The following is a 14,285-nucleotide window of genomic DNA, read 5'->3' as shown; positions in this document are numbered from 1 at the left end:
GTAATGTTAGAAGATTGTTAATACTACAAAGAGTCAGAGAAAGTGTGGATAGGGAAGAAAGATCAGCTATGAGGAAATAAAGACAGTGTGGTGTGCAATACTAAATAGCATAGTCAGTGAAATGGAGTGTACACACACGTGTGGAAATGGAAGCAGGGAAATTGGAGGGATAGAAGAAGTTGGGAGAGATGGGGAGAATGATGAAAAGGGTCATATGGATCAAGATGAACTGTATTCTTAAATCCACATGTTGAATTGAAAGTTCTAGACAGACAGACAGACAGATTGCATGAGGTAACATTGAGGAGAAACTGGAGCAAAGACTTGTAGAAAGAATGAGCCTTTAAAGAACATTCCAGGCTTTCAGGCATGGGGAAGAAGCACTCTAAAGACCTTGCTCGTGTGTCAGAAGGGCTTGAGGTGTTGTGTGGAGGTCATTCTGGAGCAGAATTGGCAGATGTGCAAGTAGAGAATAGAACTTGTTGGGTCACCGAGAGCTTGGCGGCCTCAGCCTCTAGGCCTTAGTGAAGCTGTGACCTTGAACTCAATCTGATAGAAGCAAAAGGTGAATTCCGCTATCCCTGAATTGAATCAGTACAGACTACAATTGAATCAATACAGACTACAATGATTCTTTGGTTCTCATTTTTGTACCAATTATTACTTTAGTTGTATTTGAAATTGGCCAGGTGGGATAAAATTATTAGACACTCAAATGACATATTTATATTAGTATAGAGAACATTTTACTCCTCAAGATTCATCTTATAACTATGCCATGTTTGTTCAGTACCCTTCAAGGCTGCTTTCTAGCATTGGTGGCTCACACCTGTAATCCTAACTACTTAGGAGGCTGAGATCTAAGGATGGAGGTTTGAAGCCAGGCAAGAAATTTGGTGAAAATCTTATCTTCAATTAACCATCAAAAACTAGGAAACGGTGTTGTGACTCAAGTGGTAGAGTTCCAACCTTGACCAAAAAAAGCCAAGTGAGAGCACAAGGCCCCGTGTTCAAGTCCCAGTTCCAGCACTTACACACAAAAGAAGCTGCTTGGGTGAGGCCGTTCAGGAAAGATTTAAGTAACAAAATTTGGAAGCAAGGAAGAGACTTTTCAGTAAAACAACAAAGTCATGAGACCCAGTGATCACCAAGAAGGAAGATGAGCAGATCACCCTGGAACAGAATGACAGAGGGAAACAGAAGAGCAAACACAGCAGCAGCAGATGTAGTGAATTCCTGCAGCCTGTGTTCTGTGACCCTCTCTCCATGAACCTAGAAATGGACAGCTGGCATACAGCTTCTGCGCTTTCTCTACTTAGTTAAATTTGGAAAGACTTTAAATAAGCCCTACAGTCTGCACAGATTCCATTGCCTGCAGTACATAGCAACATTACTCTTCCTTAGGTTCGGGTATTGTGTTGATGGTCAATGTCTCCTCAGGGAAGGAAGCAGCGGGAAGCTATAGTAAGCCTGTGTTGCAAGGGATGCCATTTCTAAGGTAACAGGACATCATGTGGCTTAGAAAGGAAGTGCTGACTGTATCAAAGGGAGTCCAGGAACAGATGATGTCACAAACATTGTTCATTATTGGGAGGCCATGATGAGGCTGGGGACCAACCAACCCTCCATCCGGTAGGATGCTTAATAGCATCCCTGGCCTCTTCTTACTGAGAAACTGCAGCATCTTCCCAGTTGTGAGGACCAAAAATGTCTGCAGACGTTGCTGTTGCCAGATCATCCTAGATGAAAGCAGCAACCATCTAGGGACGTGGCCGAGCCATCTATAGCGCTTTAGCTCGTGCTTAACCTCAACAATTACCCATGAACCAGTCGATGTGTCTGTGCTTTTGGAAACTGCAACTAGGCAGAAATAAGAAATAAGTTTGAATGCTTTTATAGTGACTACATGGGTATTTCACACAGACAGGAGACCATTTAATATAAACTAGGATTTGTGACATGACCAGGTAATATAACCTACATGGAATAATTTTATCAATGCCTGGAAGAAAAAAAAAAAAAACCTCGGAGCTGAATCTTTTTTCCCCTTGGTCAAAAGGTGAATTGTCCTTCATTTTTTTCTTCTCAGTAGAATAAAGACATAGTTTGAGAACACACCTGCCCATTTGGCTCAATAATTAAGTCTTGTCTGGCTGTCCTATAAAAATAGATATTCTTCTGTCTGACCATGAAAATAGCACTTCCCTAACAAAAGCCAAAAGTCTCAGAGTTGCAAAAGATGTTTACTTTCATAATAAAGCCTCTTCCTGTAGGGTTTATTTTAGCATTGAGTAGGTGTTGGGAGAAAGGTGAGCAGGTATATAAGGCTCAGGGACAAGCCTGTAAGAACATACTTCCTGAGCAGAAAGCCTGATGAAATCCACAACTTCCTGCGAATATAGGAATTTACTACACCATCATCCTGCACACCTTCTGCTGAAAAGTCATGCTCACATTGAAATTATAATTGTAAACATAGCTACAAGCCAATCTTTGTACAATACTTTATATTTATTAATATTAGTGATATTATTGTTCTTCAACAAATAATTATACATCAGGCACTGCTGACTCAGAATACACTGATGAACAAAAGAAAAATCTCTGCCCTTGTGAAATTTTTTTTCACATAGGTTATAGGTGTAAATTTGCAAATAAGAAAATTCTTTCTTGAGTAAGATAGAGCTAGATATAGATAGGTACAATAGATATAGTTAGGTAGAGAGATATTTGTAAATGAATGAAATGGACATGTTGAAACTTTTTATATAATTATGTAAATTATTTAAAGATAACAAAGTTTGTAAGTGAAGCAATAAAAATTAAACAGGGCAACAATGGAAATTCTCTTGTAATGGGAGAGCTTCAAAATACTTTAGACTCGGGCTGGGGATATAGCCTAGTGGCAAGAGTGCCTGCCTCGGATACACGAGGCCCTAGGTTCGATTCCCCAGCACCACATATACAGAAAACGGCCAGAAGCAGTGCTGTGGCTCAAGTGGCAGGGTGCTAGCCTTGAGCGGGAAGAAGCCAGGGATGGTGCTCAGGTCCTGAGTCCAAGGCCCAGGACTGGCCAAAAAAAAAAAAAATACTTTAGACTTTGTGAGTATTATTATCTTGCAACTCTGCCACTTTTGAGCAAGAGCATTCATACTCAAGACATTTTAATTTTTTTCATTAATATTAAATAAAATATTAGGGTTTAAACTTGCTTGCTTACAGCTGGTGCTGTACCACTTGAGGCAAACCTCCAGCCTGGATTTTTGCTAGCCTGGGACCTGGGACTGTTCTTCCCAGGCTGATATCCTCCAGATTTCAGCCTTCTTAATAGACAGGATTCCAGGGAAGATCCAGCTGCACCAAGCTTCAAAGCATTCTTTTTTTTTTTTTTAATGAATGTGTCTGTGTGCCAATAAAACTTTGTGTACAAAACTAGATAGCTCAAGGCCATAATTTGATAACCCCTGAGAGAAATAAAAGGAATGAGAAGTCCAAGTAAATCATCGTGTGTGTGTGTGTGTGTGTGTGTGTGTGTGTTGGTCCTACGGCTTGAACTCCGGGCCTGGGCACTTTTTGGTGACTCTAAGAGTCTCATGGACTTTTCTCCACACAATGGCTTTGAAATGCAATCCTCAGATCTCAGCTTCCTGAGTAGCAAGGATTACAGGTGTGAGCCACCAGTGCCCGGCTGTATACATCTGAAGTGTTTTGAAGCAAAGGAAGGAGCCTTGTCTGGATGAGACAGGAAGAAGTAACCCTACTTGTAACCATTTCCAGCTAATGTCTCCAGTCCACTTTCCACTTTCTTCCTTTGCCCTCTCTTAGTGAACAAACTGTAATGCTACTATACTAAGTAGGCACACCAAAATGGGTAAAGTCATCTATATGTTTTTTTCTGACTCCTTTATGGCCCGTGTTTAAATTCAGCTTCCATGAGCAGAGATGACAAATGAGAACAAGAGCGCCTACCCGTATGGCTGCCCTCTAGTGGTTGTTTCTATCGCATGCTAACCTTCCCGCAGAGCTCCAAGCAGGAAGGGTAATGGTCAGAAGGCAATTGTGTCCCATGCATGTCATCTCAATGAAAGCTATTGAATAGGGCTTACAAGGATGGGAAGAGAGAAAGCAATAGAGTTACTGTGAGAAAGATACAATATATCCACATCTGAAATATTATGAAATCTCTTGGTACAATTATGGAAAGGAATGAAAGTTAACAGCTCTGATTGGAGGTGAGGGGGTGTCACTAGAAGGGGAAAAGGTTAACTAAGAAGGTGACTAAGGATAAATATGGTCAACATTGTTTGAATGTATGAGAAAATAGAACAATGAAGCCAGGCGCTGGTGGCTCATGCCTGTAATCCTAGCTACTCAGAAGCCTGAGATCTGAGGATCACAGTTCAGAAATGGCCTGGAAAGGAAAGTCTCCGAGACTCATCTCTAATTAACTAACAAAAAGCCAGAAATGTGGCTCAAGTGATAGAGCTCCAGCCCCGTGTAAAAAAAGGTAAGGGACAATGCTCAGGCCCCAATAGTGACACAAATCATCATCATCACTAATTAATTAATTTAATTAAAAATAAAAAGAAAGCACAGTTATAGAACACAAAATAAACCAATAAAGACAAACACACCCTGAGTGTTTTAAAAGGGAGACTGTTTGGGGCTGGGGATATGGCCTAGTGGCAAGAGTGCTTGCCTTGTATACATGAAGCCCTGGGTTCAATTCCCCAGCACCACGTATACAGAAAACGGCCAGAAGTGGCGCTGTGGCTCAAGTGGCAGAGTGCTAGCCTTGAGCAAAAAGAAGCCAGGGACAGAGCTCAGGCCCTGAGTCCAAGCCCCAGGACTGGCAAAAACAAAACAACAACAACAACAACAAAAAGACTGTTTGATGAAATGATAAACAACATCCTTATGTTGATATAATATTAGATTTCAGACAGCTGTTTCTTAAGTTACCCTCAATACAGATGTCAAGTCAGCATTCTAAGTGAATAGTTCAAGCAAGGGGATGATGAACCAAGAACAACGCTGAAACGGAGGGCCAGAGGCGTCATCTGCTGCTGGCTCTTGCACAGTAAAGGCCGAGGCTGCATTCTCTGCAGACACAGAGACCTACTTTCATTCTTGGACAACCAGCTGGGAAGAAGAATATGAAGGTTTCAGGACTTTTGTTTGTGCTGGCGCTCCCTCCACTCGGGGGAAATAATGAGTCTGTCATCCACTCACGTGTGGAAGGTGACCAGTGTGGCTCATACTCCCCTCTTGTGGCCACTTCGAGCATGTTGGTCTGCATTGAGGAGGGAAGGAAGGCAGGGAGAAATCAAGAAAGGAAGTAACCTGGGAGCCATTATTCTACAAGTTCAGAACTTTATATTATAAATAAGATTGGTAGATAGTCGACAGAAAAATAAAACTAAGGTCTGTGGGGTTTGTATTAAAATTTCAATGTATAAAAGTGTTGAGAAAGGTTAATAACCAAGCCAAAGCAGGCAGAGGGATTGATGTAAATGTGTAAGAAATCTGATTGGTTTGGGGGTGTTTGTTTGTACTGTATTTGAGCCAAAACTCAGGGCCTCCTGCTATGACTTGATTATTTTGCTCAAAGCTGGTGCTCTAGCACTGGACCTACAGCTCACAGTTCGGTTTTTTTGCTGGCTAACTGGAGATAAGCATTTCTCAGATTTGCCTCCTCAGGCTGACTTTGAACCTCAACCCTCAGATCTCAGTCTTCTAGGCTTCCTCTATGTGCCTGGTTATTTGGTTTTTGAGAATTTAGTAGTTGTTGAACATTGTCCTCAACTCTATTTGCCTTCTCTCTGCTTTCCTTCAAGTAATAGGACAGCAGATTTGAGACTTTGGGAATTTGGGGGAGGGAATAATCAAGAGGACAAAGCAATCAACAGAGTTGCAAAGGTTTACTAAACACTCTCCAGTGTGGAAAATGAAAATCATGTAAGAAATTATCTCCGCTGAAAGTATTACCTAGGAGAGGAAAGGGGACCTCCACACAAACAGCTGTGTTCGTTACATGGTGCGAAGTGAGAATTACCCAAGGAAAATGCGTTAAGAAGTGGGGTGTGGTGGCACACAGCTTCAATCCTGACCATGGGGAAGGGGGGCGCTGAGATTGGGAGGATCATGCTTCTAGGCCAGCCAGGCACAGAAGTCCCCCAGCCCCCATCTCGGCACAGTGGCGTGTCACCACAGTTAAGACAGGAAGCCTGCAGCGAGTGCACTAGGCCCAGGCTGGAATCTTACCACCACAAATGGACTGCATCCTATGGGGGAGGGGAAACGGGAAAAGGAAAGTTCCAAATGCATTGTTCATGGATGACAATGCAAACAAATTTTGGAAAAATATGAAACTGGCAAGGACAAGCACTGTGCAAATTATGCTTTTATCTTGAAGTTGTCAATCAGTTAAATGTCCACGTGGATGTCAAACAATCCCAGACTGGCTCTCCTACCATTTTCTGGAGAGCAAGCTCTGGCTGTATTGCTGATGTATATATACAAACAGACCACACAAAATCTCAACAAATCCATTGCTTTGGCACGACTGCATATTAATGAAACATAAAACCCTTACTCCAAAGCAAGAACACACACCATGCCCACTAGGATTACCTCAGTCTATAACCAACAGCCTGAAACATCTTGCTCTGAGAACTCAATACCACAGCCAAAAATCATCAGATGGCTTCGGAGGAGGATGGCTTTGGCAAATAACGGCCAGATGACCTCACCACGAGAAACTGTGCACGTAAGCTTCCATCCTAGTGCATGAGACACGTCCTGTGTGTGAAATGCACAGCATTATAAAGAAGTCCAGCTGCATCCCATTTGGACAGGAGATCCAAACCCCAGGGGCTTCAATGAATCCGGCTCTGTGTCTCCCAAGGCAAGGTCAGAACAGAGTAGCTGTGTAGCTCATGGATGAGATTGTGTCTGAGAAAAGACAACCACAAAGGACTCTGGGGATTCCTGTGAGCAGCTGCTGCATTTGTACAGCTGGACCCAAAGACTAGATTTCAGCCCTCGCCTATAGTAGGTTCATGGTAAAAATAAATTAATTAATTAAAAAGAAAAGAAAAAAACCAGACATTCTATGACCAATTATTGCTAAGGGTTCCTTCCATGAAAGCCTCCAGCCATGCTCAGCCTTCTACTTGGTGGGCGTCACCATCATCTTCTTCATCAGCAGTATCAGCCTCAGCGCCATCAGTGATACCTTTGTCCCATTGTGTGGTAGGCAAAACACAATGTAAATGCCATCTCCTTTCCTCACAATGACCCCCCAAAGTGGGTGTTACTATGTTTCTCTTTGATAGATAAAGGCACTGAGACACAGAGAGGTTAGATAACGTGCCCAAGATTATACATCTAAAAAGCATCAGAGCTGAAACTTGAATTTACTTCTGATCAACCAATTGTCTTCTCTACTTGCACGGGAAAGAACAATGATTTCAGGCACGTCCTCCAGCGTCACAGAAGTTGATGGGTACAGTTTAGCTAGAGAGGTAACAGAATCAATTGCAGTTGTCGTCAATGGCCTCAGTGATTCGAAAGAGCCTTTTCTATTGTCTGTTGGTGTGCAGGCATCTGATGGGGGAAACAGCTGGGGAAGACTGAAGGTCAAGAAAATGGCAGGCACAGACAGACTTCAGTGCCAAATGTCCTCAAGTTGAGAACTTCTGAGTTCTGAATCAAGCATGAACTGTGCTCTTTGTGCAGTTCTCTTCCCGGGGACACACACACAGTTGTCTTGCATCTTGGCTGTGGAGTCAACAGTCTGTGTTTGCAGCCAAGTACCATTAGTGAAGTTCTTTTGGGGTCTTTTGCCAGTGCTTCAAACATCACAGGAGACCAAAACACCAGTAACACCACTAACAAAGATCCTAAAGTTTCTTGCTAGGATGGTGAAAAACTCCAGGAAACAGATTCTGCAGCGAACACTGCTCACACACAGGTGGAAGATACCATCATGCTCACAACCACCCAACACAGCTGTGGACCTGGATGAATGAAGACTAATCTTACATAGTTACAAAAGGGAATAAAAAAAATCTGTTTCCTATTTCCTTCCTCCACTCCTGTGATTTTACTTCTGTAACTTTTAACTTTATGCCTTTAAGATTTGGTCCTCTCCCTCAGAGTTACACCCAGCCATTATTCTCTGGATAACCTCCAAGGTTTCCCAAGGTTCTCCCACCCCCCAAGTATCCCATGACATCGGTTAAACAATCTGGCTGCAGCCCCGTTGGGGATATCCTCGGCCTGGGAAGCTGCATGAGATCACCCCCTTCCTGAGGCCCACCAGCTGTCACCAGGCACAGCCTCCCGCCTGCCAAGTGCCCTTAGGTTTTTCAGACCCCAGAAGCTCTAGAGGGCACCACTGTCAGGGCTGGACATGAATGATAGCCCCGGACACCTTGTCTCTGCTGAGCTCTGCACCAGCAGCTCTGAGCATCTCCATTGAGCACGGCAGCCCGTGGCTGTCACGTGACAAAGCATGCAGTGGCTTGGGGTGTTTGGGCATCCTCCACAAACCAGAGACTGCTTTTGTGTCCAAGTCATGTGGATGTAGAAGCAGAGCTGCAGGTACCCCTGGGTTTCAAGAGTTTCACTTCATTGGATGGTGTCCTTCCAATCAAGTCCCTTCTCGCTCAAGGAGATATTTCATTCCTTGAGAGCCAACTGTGGTCACATCTGAAAGAAATAAGTGAACTTTTCACTCCAGCAGCTTAGTTTCAGAGCTAATCTTGTCTGGCTAGCTTCCTGTTCACTTAGGATGTCTTTCCCATTAAGTCTTTTCCTAATAGACCTAGCCTACTTATTCAAGTCAAAATGTTTGCAGTAATACAAAAAATTAGGCTCAAGCCAAGCCCAAAGAACTGAGTCAGAATGTAAATGTAAATAGACATAATGGAGTTCTACTCCTGCCAACCTGGAAGACTACAAACCAAACGGTCACCAATAGTTCTTTTTTTTTTTTTTTTTTTTTTTTTTGTCAGTCCTGGGCCTTGGACTCAGGGCCTGAGCACTGTCCCTGGCTTCTTTTTGCTCAAAGCTAGCACTCTGCCACTTGAGCCACAGTGCCACTTCAGGCCGATTTCCATATATGTGGTGCTTGGGAATCAAACCCAGGGCTTCATATATATGAGGCAAGCACTCTTGCCACTAGGCTATATTCCCAGCCTGGATAGTTCTTTTGCTGAAACTGAGCTTTAGTGTTGTTTCATTTTCTACCCATTTGAAGACATTGAAAGATTCTGGTAGTGTTATGCCAAGTCACAAGAAGACCACCAAGAAGGCCACCGAGACTCAGACGTTCCAAAATGCAAAAGCAAGGCAAGGCTTTATTCAAGCAAGTCGCAACTCGGATTTCGTCCTACCCACCGACACAGCGGAGGTCAGGAGGAAGCCCCAAGCTGCAATTGCACAGGGCCTATAAAGGCAAAAAACAAAGTTACAGCCATCAGGTGTTCAAGCAAGCAAGATTAGAACACAGGTACAAATCTGATTGGCTCAGGGCTAATGGCATTCTGGGGGCAGTTAGAGTTAAGCATTCCCAGCAGTTAGAGTTCTAAACCGGCTGGGCCCTAATAAGCTTGTCCTGGGTTTGCTCACAGGGCCTGCTTATCTCAGGTTCACATGGTAAAGTGGGGCCTGACTTCAAAATGGCTCTAGTCTGGCTCTTCAGTAGCAAATAGGAAAACCACACATAATGATGTAGGAAGCTGTGAGATCACAACACGCCTCTTTAGAGTCAGATCTGCAAGCCATTAGGTAGTGAGCTAAATTGAGTCCCAATTAGAATCTATAAATGTGGTCTTGTTTGGAAATGGGGTCTTTGCAGATGGAGTCAAGCTAAGTTGAGGCCATAGTGGATTAGGATGGTCCTAAATCCAATGGTTAATAGCTTTATAAGAAATTAAGAGAAACCAGAGTAGTGGTACACACCTGTAATCCAAGCATCTCAAGAAGCTGTGGCAGAAGGACCCCAAATTGAAGACCAATCCAGGTTACATAGTGAGACCCTATCTCAAAAACAAAACAAAACCAAAACCCGTCAAGAAAAGTATAGAGGAAAGGAAAGAAGGGAAGAAGAGAGGAGGGAAGGGAGGGGAGGAGGGCTAGAGGGAGGGAGAGAGAAGGGTAGAGGGAGGGAGGAAGGGAGGGAGGGGAAAGAAAGATAAAGACAACAGAGATTGGGAAGAGGAAAGAGCCCATGTGAAGATGAAGGTGAGATCACAGAGATGTAGCTCAAGCAAGGAACACCACAGGTTGTTGAATGCTATCCGAAGTTTAGGAAGTCTTAGGAGCCATACCTCCTGGAGCCTTTACAGAGGGCTTGACCTTTCCTATTTATCCTTCAGACTTGGAAATTTTGAATTGCACATGTTTTGAAGCCACCTAGTATGTGGTGATTGGTTGTGGGAACCCACCACAACTACTACAGATTTGGGTATTGAGAGTGGAGTATGCTATAAAAAATTTTGAAAAAAACATTAAAGTATCTTTAGAATTAGATACTCTGGAAATACATGCTAGAAAAGGCTGAGACTGTCTTGAAGAAGCTGTTAGTAGAAATATGGATATTAACAGAGATCTTGGTAGGGATTGGGGATGCTCATCTGTTGATGGAAATTTAGGTTGGTTCATATTTTAGTTGTTGTGGGTTGTGGTGAGATAAATATGGAAGGGTAGGTGTCTTTTTTACTCACTGACCTCACTGGATATATTCCCAGTAGTAGGATCGCTGGATCATATGATAGCTCTATATTTTAATGTTTTGAGACAGATCTACATGATTTTCCAGAATGGTGGTACTGATTTACAGTCTCATCAAAAGTATAGCAGAGTTTCTTTTTCTTCACATCCACATTGGCATATGTTATCTTTTGTCTTTTTTGCAATGGCCATTTGACAATGGTTTGGATTTTAAATGTCCATTTATACACACACACACACACACACACACACACACACACACACACATTCACATACACTCTCTCTAGGTCCACAGCTGACGGCACTATTGGGGGTGGTAGAAGTTTGGAGTAGGGCCTCGTGGAAGAAATGCACATGGTTGGGTCAGGCCCTTGAGGGATATACTGCAACCTCAGCCTCTTCCACACCTTCTCTGCTCCTCCCATCATGAGGTGAGCAGGCTTCCTTCACCATGTATTTTAGCTGTTATGTTACCACAGATTCAAAGTGCAGGACCACATGATAGCCAAAGACACAAACCTCTGAACGCCAAAGCTACAATAAATCTTTCCTCCTTTTAATTTGATTTTCTTGGATATTTTGCCACCACAATTGAAAGCTGACTAATACACTCTTCTGGCTGGAAAGAGGTACATTTCACCGTGGTTTTTATTCCCACTTTCATGACGGTTACTGAAATTGAGTACATTGAGTACATTAATGTTTGTCATTTATAATTTCTATCGAAAAATATTGGGCCAGAGCTGTTGGCTCGTTCCTATAATCCTAGCTATTCAGGATCATGGTTCAAAGCCAGCCAGGGAAGAAAAGTCCTTCTGAGACTCTTATCTCCAATTAACCAGTCAAAAACTGGGAGTGGCACCATGGCTCAAAGTGATAGAGCACTATCCTTGAGCAAAAGAGCTCAGAGATAACTCGCAGGCCCTGAGATCAAGCCCTAGGACCGACAAATAAAAAGTCTATTGAAGCCTTTTGTCTATTTGCTAATTAGGTTATTTGGTTTCACTTTTGCTATTTTCTTATATATTTTGGATATTGACCCAATACATTTCTATTGTCTTAGTTCTCCATTTACAGATTTGTCTCTTTTATAGAGTTGACTCTTATTTATAGAGTTGACTCTTATTTTTTTTTCTTTTTCCTGATGCTTGTTTTCAACACAGTGTTCTACACCTCCATTTCTGCCTAAGAACTACTTTCTAGTTCTCTTGCCTGGCATCCCTCCCTTCTACAGGACTCCCACACCCCTGTGAACTTAAGTGTGGTCATATGACTTGCTTGGGCCAATGGAATGCAGGAAGAGGTGATGTATAGAAAGACCCAGACAGAAGCTGTAAGAACCTAGAGTGGTGTCTTTTTTTTTCTTCTCTTAAGGGAACTTCATCAACTTGAGCTCAAAGTGAGGATGTGTACAGAATTGCATTAGAGTCTGCAGTAAGCAAAGAGCATGAACAGAACAACACAGCATCACAACGCTTTGTTCTTGTAGGTCCCTGGTATTTTAGTGTTTGTGTTACCTCAGCATGTTTCCTCGCCAATACTTCTATACTTTCCATCAATGGGAAAACCTTTCAGAGCTCCCTTTACCTACACAAAGGCCACACTTCTTAAATCTGTCATCTAACATATACCTAGTCCTAACCTACCTTTCTCCTTTTCTTTTCATTTATTTTATTTTGACAGCTATTACTAGACGCATAGTAGTTAATTACACTAGGCACGTTATACTTAACAAAATATTGTTCACATTTTTCTACTGTCTTTCTTGCTCCTGTGTGCCAAAGTTCTACCTAATGGAGGTTGCCTGGTCTCATGAAAGAAGTGAGCTAGAAGAAGATGACTAGAATAAATTCCTGTAAGAACCTAGACTCAGAAATTGAACCAGAGGGTTGAACACCAAGACCGAGCTGAGAGACGTGAAATGGTTAAATGCTAGGCTACGATGGTGCTACACATATAGGCACAGCAGTAACTAAGCCAGAATTCAAACCTAAGTAGGAGCAAGATCCACAGAGACCTAAACATAAAGACCTAAATGTCACGATGGGGTATAATAAAATGTACTGTTTCTCCCTGAACGTTTCATATTGGAAGCCTTAACCCCAATAGTACTTACTGTATATAGACTTTAAAGGAATAGTTATGGTTAAATGATCCTAAGTCTCAAGCTCTAGTCCATGAGGACTTGTGTCTTAATTTACAAAAAACACGAGAGACACTAGGAGGACACATGCTCAAGGGACAGCCCTGTGAGAAAGTGGACATCTGCCAGCTGAGGGAAGCCCCAGGAGACATGGAGCCTGCCAGATTCCAGAACTGCCATTTAGTGTTAGTTTGGGGTGTGTTGATATGGGAGTCCTAGCAAACTAAGACAATGGGGAATCAATGAAGAGATTCTTACAGGCCACATCCCAGCCAAGGTTGTGACACAGACATTCTGTTTTCCCTGTAGCCTTCCTTTGCCCCTTCTACTGCTTCCTGACTGGGCATCCGCTACTTGTACCCAAGGGAGCCATGTCTTGTTCTAACCATCAGTGTGTCCTGTCTTAGACTTCAGAAAGGCAGGACTGTGATATTCTCTGCCATCCCTCAGACCCTGTGCTATTTATACCAAGGAAGCTCGTCCTATTCTCGAGGACTGACTGTAGTCACAAAGGATTTGTTGTAGGACCCCATCAAAACCAACATGGTGACTGCTCACCCCTCATAGAAAATGCTACAGTCTTTGCCTCTAACCTATCCCCATCTTATCGTAATCTAACCTATCCCCATCTTATCGTAAGCTTTACACCATCTCTACATTACTTATACTATCTAATAAAATGTGAATTCTGGGGTGCTGGTTATTATGCTGTATTGTTTAGGGAATCATGACAAAAAAAGAAACATCTACTGTAGACCTCATAACTTCATAGCACCCTGAGTGAGTGGAGAAGCTGCCCCAGAACTCTCACCAAAGTCACAAAGGGAATCTCAGCACTGGCAGTTAAAAAGAAGGCCCTCAGGCGCTGGCATTTGAAAGACCCCTGACCAGTGGCAATGACATGTAGGTCAGTTCACACAGTCATGAAAGAAGCACTTTGTGAAAGATCTCCATCACATTTAGAGATTGAATGAATTCCCTGAATCTGATCTGCAGCTCCATCTGTTAGGTGGGTATTGTTGTAGGCCTATTGTCCTCAGCTTTATGAGCTCTAAAGTATTTTAGAAATGACAGCAGCTTTACAAACAATAAGAGGTTGGATATCTGCCAATGAACATTCCTAAAATAAAGACACACTTCAAAGACACTGCGAATTCAAAGCTCTTTCATATTTATTCCTGGTTAGTTTTCTCCCTTATCTAGTTATGAGTTTGCACTTATATGAAATCTGGATGTTCTGCTTTTAAAACCAATATTTTAAAAATGAGTGACAGAATAGTAAAACAGGCTGTGTTGGGGGGGGAGGGCCATGGACAGGGTGGGTAAGTGTGAATGTGGTCTAAGGACATTGTATACATTAGTGTAAATAGGACACCAGTGATTGTCAAAATTGTTTCATGAG

Source organism: Perognathus longimembris, chromosome 16, assembly GCF_023159225.1.
Source record: "Perognathus longimembris pacificus isolate PPM17 chromosome 16, ASM2315922v1, whole genome shotgun sequence".
Lineage (NCBI taxonomy): Eukaryota > Metazoa > Chordata > Mammalia > Rodentia > Heteromyidae > Perognathus > Perognathus longimembris.
Note: the sequence above shows the minus strand (reverse complement) of the source record.